The sequence below is a fragment of the Marmota flaviventris genome, chromosome X, assembly GCF_047511675.1.
Source record: "Marmota flaviventris isolate mMarFla1 chromosome X, mMarFla1.hap1, whole genome shotgun sequence".
Lineage (NCBI taxonomy): Eukaryota > Metazoa > Chordata > Mammalia > Rodentia > Sciuridae > Marmota > Marmota flaviventris.
The window spans coordinates 43,858,826-43,872,392 of NC_092518.1; the positions used below are offsets into that span (position 1 = coordinate 43,858,826).

The 13,567-nt window shown below is 36.1% G+C and overlaps 1 pseudogene; it reads right to left on the reverse strand.

The window, feature by feature from the left end:
- Window positions 1-7,078: 7,078 nt before the first annotated feature.
- Window positions 7,079-7,566, reverse strand: LOC114105679 (RNA-binding protein 3 pseudogene; annotated as a pseudogene).
- Between the last annotated feature and the right edge of the window lie 6,001 nt (window positions 7,567-13,567).

Sequence of the window (13,567 nt, forward strand, 5' to 3'; positions counted from 1 at the left end):
TCTGGCATAGGAAATGAGCAAAGGCAAGTTGGCCCATTGTAAAAAGCTCAGTAATGGGTAGAGAGAGTGTTCAGAGCTTTCTCAGGCTTTCAGATGATGTTTGAATTCTATAAAGGCCCTTGCTTAACAGAAATGAGACAGAAGTCAGTATATGACCCTAGTTCCTCCCCTGTCTCCTTGTCTTCTCTGCTAGACTCCTTTTTTCAGCCAGGTCTAGGTCCTGATGCTCTTCTCTGAAAGGCTTGGGGGAATCAGCCTGAGGCCTTTTCAGCATGGAATGTCCTAGTCTTGCATCTGTGACTCGGACTGTGCTGTGGTTCCTGTATTTCTGGGGTTTTCTTCCTGGTGACATGAAGCAGCTGAAATCTGGGATTGGGGCAGCCTTTCTGTGGGAGAGGGTGCTTTCACCACATGCTGTGTCCACAGCAGGCTTGAATGTGGAGTCCCCCACTTGCCTCAGGCTTCTCAGTGTGTTTTCATATCTTCCACATTCAGGTAGCCTCAGAAAAGAACAAACTATGTATCTGTAAGCCACCAAAGTGAGGACAAGTCTTTTCTGAAATGTCATTCCTACCCTCCTATCACCACCCACACCCCAGCTCCATACTGTGTGCAGATTGTATCTGCCTGTATGGAGGAGAATTCAGATGAGCTATGTAATATGTGGTAAGATGACAGGCTTAAGAGATGCGAGTAGAACATCCAGTTCTGCCCTGAACTATCCAAGTTATCTGCACTCTCCTCTGTGGCCTCCCTCAACTTTTGTGGCCTATGAGATGGTGTTTTAATCTATGCAAGACTGATGGAACTCTGTGGATCCTCCAAGCTATGCTAGGTACAGAAGAGGTAAAAGAGTCCTGGGTCACTGCTTTAGGTGATCAGATCCAGGAAAAGTTTATTTAAGAGGACAATACAGTTCAGCAAAACCAGAGGCATGTAAGACACTAGGGAGTTCTAGGGAAACTGAAAAAGGAGGAACATGCATCATTGCAACCAGGGGCTTGCAAAGGAGGCCTAATGCCTGTGGAAGACCCCTTAGATCCCTCTGTACTGCAACTTACTGCAGGCTTCAGCAGAAAAAGAGCAGGCTTCCACTCTGTTCATACCCCAGACTAGATTGATTCTGTTGCTCCCCTGTTCAGAAAATTCTGTTGTGACTTGTACAATTGGCAAAATATGAATAAGGGCTTTAGATAAGATACCAATGTTGTGTCAATGTTAGTGGTCTTATTTTGATACACTGTTTTCTGTAAGAGAATGTCTTAGTAACTTTCAAAATATTTAAAACTCTGTGTTTGTGTGTGTGTTTGTGTGGAGTGTGGAGGGGAGAGGGAGGGGTAGAGTGAAATAATGAAGAAATATATTCCTTAGACTAGGGAGATCATCCTGGGTGGGCCTTTATAGTCAAGTGAGACTTTATAGGGGCTTCTAGTTTTCTTGGCAAGAGATGTTTGAAGAGTGAGATAAATTTTATGCACGGAATTTTTCCATTCCTGAATTTGGAGATGGAGGGAGCTAGATAGAAAGCAAAAAATATGGGTAGCCTCTGTGACATAAGAGATGCCTCCAGTTGATAACCAACAAAGAAACCAGGACCTCAGATCTATAGCTGCAGGGACAGAAGTTACAACAATATTAGTTAGATTGGAAATAGATTCTTCTCCAAAGGCCCCAGAGAGGAATGCAGCCCTACCAACCCATTGATTTCAGTCTTGCCTGGAAAGAGAACCCAACCAAGCCATGCCTGACCTACACTAACTAGAAGGTAATAAATGGATGTTGTTTTAGCCACTCAGTTTGTAGTCATTTGTTACGCATTAATAGAAAGCCAATACTTAACCTTTGTGGGATGGCAAGCCCGGATGTTTGTCTACCCCTATTGAAACAGAGTAAATCAGATTATTCCCCCTGAAATTGCCAAAGGGCAGGCATGCAACCTACTCTTAGTCAATCGCATGCTCTCTCCTTGGACTTTGAAACTTAAATGATTGACAGGAGTAAAAAAATAGGGTTTGTGATTTTGCCCCCAGGGCAGCATCCTGATCAGACTGTTCCGGTCTGTGTTTTGTTCCTATTCAGTTCTCAAGTTACTTTCTTTGGTCTTTCTCCAATTCTAAGAGGATCTGACATCTTTCTAATAAATTTGTTTTATTTACATTGGCAAGAAAAAGAGAGTCCTAGATTCCAATTCCACCTTTTTTTTCAATGATGTGACATTAAGCAAGTATCTTTTCTCTGAATGCTAGTATTCATCCATAAATGTAGAAGAGGAAATAAAATATTTTGTAAAAACTGAATTTCTATGCACTCTCCTATATTTCCCAGCCATCTCTGCTGCTGTGCTGGGGTCATATGACTATTTTTGGCCACTGTCTCTGTACTTTCAGGACAAGACACCTTATGAGTCCCTATATCTTCAAAATAATGTGTTCAGCAGAATCCTGGGAAGTTCCCTGAATGGTTAGTTGAATGTCCTAGTGGAGGTGAGGCAGTAAGATGAGAACAGGGAAGGACTTTGATGGCCTTTGAATTTGGGGCTTGGCTTCAACTTTATCTGTCTCTGCCATAGCACCAACCTGCAAAAGACTCATATGCATAGGTAATTAAATAACTTTGGTTTTGTGTAGAGAGGGTCAAGTGAAGGATATGGACAGATTAAACTGGAGGGCCAAAAGGGACTAGATGAACAAGTGTAGGTTGGGATCAGATTGAAGAAAAACCTCAAAGATGAGCCTAAAGAGCTTAGACTCTCTTCCTGCGACCCTAGCCATGCATATGATGCCAGTTTTTTCACCCACTAGTTTTAGTATCCATTGATGATTCTTCCCCATTCAATGACTACCATGTTTGTTGTACAGAGATAACTTTCTATTTCCATCATTATTTATGATATATGATATAATTTATATAAACACATAAGCTTATAATTAGAAATCATTCTTTTCAAAATAAAAATAAAAATTTAGTTTCATCTAAAAATATTTTATCACTACTTTATAATTTGAGGATCAACTCATTCTTTTTATAAAAATGTTTTTTAAAATTTGATCAACATGTCTTAATTGCACAAACTAACAGGGTTTAGTTTGATATTTCCACACATGAATACAGAATGCACTGATCAAATCCAACCTCCCTTAATTTGTTGCCCCCCCACTCGCTTCCCAATCTCTATTAATCACTATACTGATTTTACAACTTTTTTTTAACCTTCCATCATTCTTTTCTTTCCAGCTTTATTGAGGTATAATTGACAAACAAGAATTTTATATATTTGCAATGTACTACACAATGTTTTGATATATGGATACATTGAGAAATGATTGTCACAACCTAATTTATATATCCATTTGCTCATATTGTTTGTGTGTGTGTGTGTGTGTGTGTGTGTGTGTGTGGTGAAAAAATTTAAGATATGCTCTCAGCCAATTTCAAGTATACAATCTAGTATACTAGATAGCACCATGCTATATATTAGATCACCAGAAATTATTTATCCTGCCTAACTGAAACTTTGCACTTTTTGACCAACATCTCCCCATCTTACCCCTCCACCACACACCCAACCTCTGGCAATCACTATTCTGACTGTTTCTATGAGTTTGAAGATTCCATATATAAGTGAAACATGCAGTATTTGTCTTTCTGTGCCTGATTTATTTCACTTATCATAGTATCATTGAAGTTCATACATGTTGCTGCAAATGACAGGATTTCCTTATTTTTAAGTAGTATTGAATAGTATTCAATTGAGCATACATATCACATTTTCTTTACCCATTCATCTTTTAATAGGCATGTAGGTTGACCTGAGTGATTGTGAATAGTGCTGTAATGAACATGGGAATGCAGACCTCCCTGAGATATTCTGATTTCATTCCTTTGTAAATATATTCAAAGGTTGGATTGCTAGATCATATGATAGTTCTATTTTTAATTTTTTGAGGACTATCCATATTGTTTTCAATTTAAAAAGTTCAACATTATTAAACATCAGGGAAATGCAAATTAAAATCACAATCATGCCTATTCAAATGGCTGTTATCAAGACCAATGATAATTTGTGATCACAAGGATACAGAGAAAAGGGGACCATTATACACATCAGTATATCCATATAATTAGTATATTCATATAAATTTAAATTTAAACTGGTCTATGTCTACAAAAAAAAATTCTGCCTAGACTTTGGCACTAGTTGCACTGCACTCATGGATCATTTGGGGGAAATGTGCATCTTTACAGTGTTATTACTTCCACTCCATGAGCATGGCCTGCTTCCTCATTTATTTAGGCCTCATATTTCTTCATCAGCATTTTTAGCATGCAACTATTGTATGTATTTTGTTAGTTTAGACCTTTTCTTTGAAATAACTGTAAATGGTATTATTTTTAATTCCCATTTCCACATACTTGTTAGTAAATAGACAAGTGATTGATTTTTGTGTATTGAATTTATATCTCATGAACTTGCTAAAGTTAATAAATTATGGTGGTGCAGGCCTGTAATTCCAGTGGCTCAGGAGGCTGAAGCAGGAGGATCTCAAGTGCAAAGCCAGCCTCAGCAACTTAGTGAGGCCATAGGCAATGTTGTGAGACCCTGTCTCTAAATAAAACTAAATGGGCTCAGTGGTTAAGTGCCCCTGGGTTCAATCCCTGGTACCAAAATAAATAAATAACTAAATAAACAAACAAATAAATAAATAGACAGATAAATAAATAAATAAAAATTTAAGGATGAGCTTGCTAAAGTCACTTATTAGTTCTATGTGACTTTCTTTTTTACAGAATCCTATGATTTTTTCCTCTGGACAATCAGATTATCTGCAAATAAGGTCAGTTTTGTTTCTTCATTTCCAATCTGAACTTTTTTTTTGGTATCTTTTTTTTTGGGGGGGGGTTCTTATTGCACTAGCTAGAATTTCCAGTACTGTGTTAAATGAGAATAATGAGAACAGATAACTTTGCATATTGTTAATAAAGTGGAAATACTTCTGAATTTCCACATTTTAAGTATGACCTTAACTATCTATAGGTGTTTTATGGATGCTCTTTATGAAGTTGAGGAAGTGTTGCTCTATTCCTAGTTTGCTGGGAGATTTACTATTAATTGTTGTTGAATTTTGTCACACTTTATTTAACATCAGTAGATATGATTGTATGATTTTTCTTCTTTTAGCCTTTTTGTGAGTTTTTTATTATAGCAAAATGCACATGACATAAATTTTAGCATCTTCACTATTTTTAACAGTTCAATTGTGCTAATATATCCACTTTATTGTGCAACCTGTCTATAGAACCTGTCCATTTTGCAAAACTGAAATTCTATATCCAATAAACAACTCTCCATTTTCCCCTTCTCTAGTCCATGGAAACAATTTATTTTCTGTATCTATGAACTTTGACATTCTAGATACCTCATATAAGTTGTATTTTACACTATTTATCTTCAAGGAACTGGATTTTTTCACTTAGCACAATGTCCTCCAGGTTCATCCATGTTATTGAATAGTGTGATTTTCATCTTTTTAAAAGTTGAATAGTAGTTATTATTTTAAAAGCAGAATATCAATCCATCGTATTTTTTTAAAGAGAGAGCAAGAGAGAGAGAGAGAGAGAGAGAGAGAGAGAGAGAAGAGAGAAAGAGAGAATTTTTTAATATTTATTTTTTAGTTTTCGGTGGACACAACATCTTTATTTTATTTTTATGTGGTGCTGAGGATCGAACCCACTGCCCCACGCATGCCAGGCGAGCGCGTTACCGCTTGAGCCACATCCCCAGCCCCAATCCATCATATTTTTAAGGTTGCACAATACTCTATTTTATGAATGTACCATATTTTTATCCATTTATCTGTCACTCACATTTGAGTTTCTTCAACCTCTTAACTATTTCAAATAGTGCTACAATGAACATGGATATGCAAATATCTTTTTGAGACCCCGATTTGAATTATTTTGGATAGATAACCAGGAGTGAAAATTCTGAATCACATGGTAATTTGATTTTTAATTTTTTGAGGAGCAGCCATACTGTTTTCCACAGTAGTTGTACCATTTTACAATCACACCAGCAGTGTACAAGAGTTCCAATTTTTCCTCATCTTCAACAGCACTTGTTATTTCCTTTTGTTATTGTTATTGTTTTTCATCGTAATGTAATTGAGGCGATATTACATTCTTGTTTTCATTTGCATTCCCAGATTGATTAATGATGTTGAGCATCTTTCAAAATGCTTGTTGGACATTTGTATAATATTTTTGTAGAAATGTCCTTTCCAGTCCTTTGCTCACTTTTTAAATTGGGATAATTGATTCTTTTTGTGTGTTGTCTGGTTTTTATGAGAATGTGTGTGTGTGTGTGTGTGTGTGTGTGTGTGTGCGCGCGCGCGCATGCGCGCGCGCGCACTCACAGGTTTCATATTTTCAGTCAGTTCTGTGAAGGATATCCTAAACACTATATAAGTCACAAAAGAACATTTTTTTCTTCCACTATTAAAATAATGACATTCACAAACAATTTTTTTACCTTTATTTGATTTATTTATTTATATGTGCTGCTGAGGATTGAACCCATGGCCTCGCATGTGCTAGGTGACCACTCTATTGCTGAGCCACAACCCCAGCCCCTTCACAAACATTTTTAAGAAGCTTGTCTGCATCATCAGGGTGGTGATCCTGAATTTTAAGCAAAAGTATCACATTCTTGACACAGATTGCTTATAGGTACATTTGGAAATTGCTTTCTAGTCATGATAAACATCGTATACAGGTTTTAAAAATATCCCCACTTTAGCTTTAAAAAATTAGTTGGGTCAAACATTTTTTTTTCCAGAAGCAATGATATTGAGAACCCAAACTAAAAACCTAATAAATGGAGAAATACCTGGTCTCAATAAATGTCCCCGAATTTGTCTTTAAATGAGAAAAAAAAATTATATGGAGCTTTTTAAAAAGTCTTTTGACAAGCTACCTTGGGAGCTCAATTCAAAATAGAAGTTGATGTACTAAAACAGATGTTTCAGTGCAGCTCCAAAAATCTTTATAAGTACAGCGATTTGGAAGGACAATCCTGGATCAGAAGTGTTATTCCTTGTGTATCTACTTTACGTGTGCATGCCTCAACTTAGTTGTCATAATTGTCTCGGTAATTTCCTCCTGAGTAGTGGTCATAGCCACCCTGGCTCCTGCCACAGTAGTCTCGGGACTATCTGTATCCATATTCATAACCTCCAGGTCAACTGTCATACCTGCCATTCCCATACCCCTGGTCCCCACCATCTCTAGAATAGCTGCAACCATGATCTCTGGTGCCACGGGTAGATGTGCCTGGATGGTCCACATGGATCTGGCGACCATCCAGGGACTCTCCATTCATGGCTTTCATGGCATCTGAGGCATGTTCTGGGTTGGTGATGGTGATGAAGCCAAAAGCCTGGGATCACTGGGCCTCCCGGTCCTTGACAACAACCACTCAGAAACAGGCCCAAAGGTCTTCAGGACCTGCTCATCATCAGTATTGAGGGTGAGCCCTCCCATGAAAAGCTTCCCTTCTTAAGAAGACATGGCAGTGAATCTGAGTCCTGAAAATTAAAAAGTAAGAAAAGACAAGCTCTGAAGAGCAGGGAGAATAGGGCAAGTTATGGGATTTATTTATTTTGTTTATAAACCCCTTATTAGATATATGACTTGCAAATAGCTTCTTGCATTCTATGAGTTTTCTTTTTTTAATTGTTATTGAGAGAGAGAGAGAGAGAGAGAGAGAGAGAGAATTTTTTAATATTTATTTTTTAGTTTTCGGTGGACACAACATCTTTGTTTGTATGTGGTGCTGAGGATCGAACCCTGGCTGCACGCATGCCAGGCGAGCGCACTACCGCTTGAGCCACATCCCCAGCCCTATGAGTTTTCTTTTCACTCTGTTTATTTTGTCCTTTGTTGCACGAAAGTGTTTACATTTGATGTAGTGCCATTTGTCTATCCTTGATTTTGTTACCTGTACTTTTAGTGTCATAACCAACATTTCATTGCCGAACTCAATGCCGTGAAACTTTTCTACTATATTTTCTTCTAGGAGTTTTATACTTTGGGGCGTTACCCTTAAGTACATTTGAGTTGATTTTCGTTCATGGTATATTATAAGGGTCCAATTTCACTTATTTGCATATGGATATCCAGTTTTCCCAACACCATTTATTGAAGAAACTATCTTTTTTCCAGTGAACAATCTTAGCATATTTGTTAAAGTTCATTTAGCCACGTATGTGAAGATTTGTCTCAGACTCTCTATTCTATTTCATTAGTTTCCATGTCTATCTTTATGCCAGTACCACACTGTTTTTTTTAAATGTTATTGTATTTTTTGAACCTTTATTTATTCATTTTTATGTGGTGCTGAGGATGAAACCCAATGCCTCACATATGCTAGTCAAGAGCTTTACCACTGAACTATAACCATCGCCCCTACCACGCCGTTTTGATTACTATAGCTTTGTAATAAATTTTGAAATCAGACAAGGTGAGTTTCCATCTTTGTTCTTCTTTTCCAAATTGTTTTGGCTATTCAGGGTTCCTTGAAATTCTACATGTAGTTTATATTTTTTTTTCTATTTCTGGAAAAAATGCTGTTGGGATTATATTGAATCTATAAATCACTTTGAGTAATATTAACATCCTATCAATAATTAGTATTGACTTTATTCCATGAACACAAAAATCTTTCCATTTGTTTATGTCTTTTTTTATCAATTTTTTTTTAGTTTTCTTTCATCTCCTTGGTTAGGTCTGTTCCTAAATATTTTACTTCTTTTTGATCATATTGTAAATGGAATTGTTTTCTTAATTTCTTTTTTGAATTGTCTATTGCTATTGTATAAAAATGCAGCTGATTTTTGTCAGTTGATTACATATCCTGCAACTTTGCTGAATTTATACTAATCTGGCTAGAGCAGGCATTCTTGTCTTATCCCTGATCTTAAAGGGAAATAGTTGGCTCATAAAATTAGCTTGGAAGTGTTCCTATTCTTATGTTATCTGTAAGAGATTGTAAAAGCAATATTAATTGTTTAAATATTTGCTTATATTCTCATGTGAAACCATATGGGCCTATACTTTCTTTTTAGGGAGTCTTTAAGTTATAAATCATTTTCTTTAATCACTATAATATATATTTTTATTATTTTTTTTTTGGTATCTCATTCTTCCAAGATTTTGTCCAGGTCTAAATTATAGATTTTATGAGCACTTGGGTTATTTGTTGCATTTTCTGTAATCCTCTTTACATTTGTAGTGTAACAAGTGTAAAAAGGTGATGTTTCTTATTTCATTTTTTTTTTTTGGCTCATCCCATCCCTCCTCCCCACACAACTCTTATTTCATTCTTGATATCTATTATTTATCTTTTTATTTTGTTAACTTTACTAACGCTTCATCATTTGTTGATAATTTAAAAACACTAGCTTTTGATGCACTGATTTTCTAGATCATTTCCTGTGTGTGTGTATATGTGTGTGTGTGTGTGTGTGTGTGTGTTGCTGAGGATTGAACCCAGGGCCTTGTGCATGTGAGGCAAGCACTCTACCAACTGAGCCCCCATTTCCTATTTTTAATATTATTATTTTCTATTCTTATCTCTATTATTTTCTTCCTTCTCCTTGCTTTATGTTTATTTTCTTCTTTTTCTAGTTGTTTGAGATAAAAAAAAAATTAGGTCACTGATTTGAATTGTTCCTCTTTTTAAAAAAAATTTTAATTATATTTAGAGGGGTACTGGGGATTGAACTCAGGGGCACTCGACCACTAAGCCACCCTTTATTTAGAGACAGGGTCTCACTGAGTTGCTTAGCACCTCACCATTGCTGAGGTTGGCTTTGAATTTGCGATCCTGCTGCCTCAGCCTCCTGAGCCACTGGGATTACAGGTATGCACTATGCCTGGCTAAAACTTTTATTTTATTTATTTACTTTTATGTGATGCTGAGTTTCGAACCCAGTGCCTCACACCTGGTAAGCAAGTGCTCTATCATTGAGCTACAGACCTACCCCAATCTTTCATGTTTTTAATGTAAGCATTTAGAGTTATAAACTTCCTGTTCTTCACTATTTTATTGTATTGCACATACATTGATTCTTTTGATTTCATTTTCATTCAGTTCTATGCTTATGTGTGTGTGTGTGTGTGTGTGTGTGTGTGTGTGTGTTGTAGATGGACACAATACCTTTGTTTTATTTATTTATTTTTATATGGTGCTGAGGTTTGAACCCAGGGCCTCACACATGTGAAATGAGCACTCTACCACTGAGCCACAACCCCAGCCCTCTATGTATATTTTTAAATTTCCTTTGAGACTTCTTTGATCTACTGATTATGCAGAAGTATGTTGTTCAATTTCTAAGAACATACAGATTTTGTTACTGATTATTAATTCTATTTTTATGGTTAGAGAACATACTCTGTATAATGTTTTAGTGTTATTGAGATTTATCTTTAAGGCATGATTTATTCTGTTGAATTTTCCATGTGTTCTTGTAAAAAACGTGTTTTCTGCTGTGTTTAGTTTATATATCAGTTTATATAGCAGTTTATATATCAGTTATCTCATATTGATTTATTATATTGTTCACTTCTTTTACATCCTTGTAGATATTTTGCCTTGTAGTTGTATCTATTTTTAAATTGCTTTTATGTTTTGAATACATGACAGTGGAATGCATCACAATTCTTATTACACATATAGAACACAATTTTTCATGTCTCTGTTTGTAGTTGTATCTATTGCTGAGAGTGTACTTTTGAAGTCCCCTGGTACAATTTTGGATTTTTCTATTTCTCCTTTCTGCTTTATCAGTTTTTTTGAGGCTTCATTGTTTGATGCATATGTGTTTAGGACCATAATTTCTTCCTGGTGATGGATGCTTTATCATTACTTAGTGTTCCACCACATCTCTAGTAATTTCCTTTGCTTTTTTTTCTATTTTATCTGATAGTAACATCAACATGCCTGCTTTCTTTTTATTTATTTCTGCATTATATGTCACATTTCATACTTTCACCCTAAATATTCTTTGAATTTCCAGTGAATTTCCTTTTTTTCCTTGTAAGCCATTTTATTTTATTTTTTACTTTTAAATAAATTGTATTGTATTTAATGTATACACCATGATATTATGGGATATATATAGATAGTAAAATAGCTACTATAGTAAAACAAATTAACATACTCATAATCTCAAATAGGTTCCATTTTTCTGTGTCTTTGTAACAAGAATAGTTAAAATCTGTTCATATAGCAAAGATTTCAAATGCAACATCTCTCATTGTATATTAAGTCTGTAGACATGTTAATCCCCCATATCTGCCACTTTGCATCCTGTGGCCTACACACATCTCCCCATTTTCCCCATCCCTGCTCCTGCCTCTTTAATTTTTTTAAAAAAATTCTCTCTCTCTCTCTCTCTCTCTCTCTCTCTCTATATATATATATATATATATATATATATATATATATATATATATTGATTTTGATAAAATTCCGTATATCAGTAAGATAATGCATTATTTTTCTTCCTGTGCCTGGCTTATTTCACCTAGCAGAGGGCCTTCCAGTTTTATCTACAGTGTAGCAATGACAGGATCTCTTTTTTCAAGACTGAATAATACTCATACTTTATCCATTCATCTGTTGACAGTCACTAAGGTTGTTTTCACTTTTTTGCTATTATGAATAATGTGGCAAGGAACATAGGAGTACAAATATATTTACAGGGTGGTAATTTCATTTCCTTTGGGTATACAACCAGATGACGTTTTGCTGGGTCATAAAGTCATTCTATTTTTAATTTCTTTAGGAACCTGCATACTCTTTTCCATAAAGGCTGCACCAATCTAAACTCCTGCCAATAGTGTGCAAAGTTTACTTTTTCCAACATTTGCTATCACTTGTCTTTTTGATAATAATCATTCTTACAGGTATGAGGTGATAGCTCATTGTGGGTTTGATGTGCGTATCCCTGGTAATTAGGGATGCTGAGCATTTTTTCATATGCCCGTTGGCCATTTCTGTGTCTTCCTTGGAGAAATGTCTATTCAGGTGCTTTACCCAGTCTTTAATCGTTTACTTGTTATTCTGCTATTGCTTATATGGGCTCTTTATACATTTTGGATATGAATCCCTTTTCAGATATCTGGTTTACACATATTTTTCAACAAATCCATATGTTACCTCTTCATTTTGTTTATTATACCAAGGATGAGCCAGTCCTGATTATGAAATCTGGACTTCAAATTATTGCCCTTTTTTGTCACTGGAGATTTGGGGTTCTGTCATAACTGCCCAGTATGACTCAACTAATGGTAAAATGTAGAGTTAGAGAAATAAAGAGACCCTGCTTCATTTTTGTGAATGAAGCCTGCCTGGGCTTCTTCCCAGCTATACCCTGAGGGATCTTCATTGAGAGGCACTGGGAGCTGACCCAGTGAACAATAAACCGGTTCTGTGGGTCTGTGTCTCCTCAGGGAAAAGACATGGGAATGAACAAAATGACTACTGTATAGGGTAGGAGTGGGGCATTCTTGTGTCCTCTGGATAAATACTAGCCCTACACTGCTACATTCTCCCTCATAATGACACATATTCTGATGTCTCTCACTCTGTTGCAGATAGTGTACACACCCATCCAAATGTCATAACTCACCCTGAAATGCCATATGTATCCATTCAAATAGACCTACATTCAGTTGTTGAGCTGCCCCCATAGAGACAGCACTGAATATCTGCAGGCATGATTAGTGCACTCTATTTATGAATAGGTAAGTTTCTGTAATTCTTAAAATTTCAACCATCTAAAGAGTCATCTTTTCCCTATTCTTCTTTCTGCTTTGTCTCCATTTGTTCCTTGAACTGTCTTTCTATTTGGCCTTTCTGGCATCTGCTCTCATTTTTTAGTTCATATAAGAATGTTACTGGTGGGGCTGGGGTTGTGACTCAGTGGTAGAGCGCTCGCCTAGCATGTGCCAGTCCCTGGGTTTGATCCTCAGCACAACATAAAAATAAATAAATAAATAAAGGTATTGTGTCCAACTACAACTAAAAAATAAATATTTTTTTAAAGAATGTCACCAATGCCCTTCTGCCTTCCTAGGGCTTATGATGATGCAAAAACAAGTCTACCAGCAACCTGAATAAGAAGACTGATTGTAGTGGTAGTGGGAGAAATTGATTGATGGGAAGTCTCCTGAATTCCAGTAGTTTTTCAATTATTTGTCCCCTCTGTGTTTCTTGAAGCATCCTCATACTGTTAAACCAGTTTCTAGTTCTTAATCTATTATTTCAGTAAGCAAGTTGTTCTCATTTAGACAGCATTTTATCTCTTAGTAGTTTGACCTTGACATTTACACTGTCCAGACAGCAAACACCTAGCAGGCAAAACTGTTGGTTTCTGCTATTTCTCAATTATCTTAGTTACAGTTAGAATTGGACCCTTTAGTTCATCATTTATAACTATTCCCCACATCTCTATTTATTGGCTTTCTTCACATACAATGTCATTTTATGTACCTCACATTTTAC